Source organism: Schistosoma mansoni, chromosome W (assembly GCF_000237925.1).
Source record: "Schistosoma mansoni strain Puerto Rico chromosome W, complete genome".
Taxonomy (NCBI): Eukaryota; Metazoa; Platyhelminthes; class Trematoda; order Strigeidida; family Schistosomatidae; genus Schistosoma; species Schistosoma mansoni.
Window position 1 is genome coordinate 52,421,050 of NC_031502.1, and position 834 is coordinate 52,421,883.

Here is an 834-nt window from a genome sequence, read left to right on the forward strand (position 1 = left end):
TCCATCTTTGCTTACAATGCTTGTGAATTAGGGCTATATCAAGGCAATTCGCACAGGATGCAGATATGCCAATAACACACTGATCAATTGCAGTGCTAAACATCAATGGGAAGATTCAAACAAACAATACTAAGTGAATTTAAACTTCACCCCATCGCCCAAGCAAGTGGCTATCAGGACTCAGTAGCTATGTGGATAACGCGATGGCGTTTGGAGCGAAAGGTACTGGGTTCGAGTCCCAGAGTGAACATCAACTCTGAGATGGAGGTACATCCATCTGACGAGTCCCAAATAAAACGAAACGCATGTCCTGGATTCTACTGCTAGCCACTATCCATGTTTGTTTATGTGAATGTGTTTGCATATGGGTATCTCAGATTAAATATGTTTTTAATAAAGTTTAATTTATTATTATTAAGTATCGTTTCATTCTGCCTAAAAAAACAGATCTCGTTTTATATTTTATCCTTTATATAGGTACATTTAAAATTTGCAAAACAGAAATCAGTAGTCTTGGTTTTGATCCAACCATTCATCCAGGTGATCATGTATACTTTTTAAATCCAAAAACAAAAGTTTATCAAATAGTCAATCAACAATTATTTAATGATATTAATAATGATGTATTTAGTTTATAAATTATTCTATTTGTATTATTCATATTTATTCCATTACATATTATTTATAATAACAACTATACACATCAGTTCTATTTGTGTGTATAGTTATTTTGTATTGTCTTGTGAAGTTAGTAACTAACTGATAGAAGAAACAAGCAAGCAACCCCCTCCCCCAACTTTTTCGATGTTTCAATGGTTAAACACCTTTTTGCCG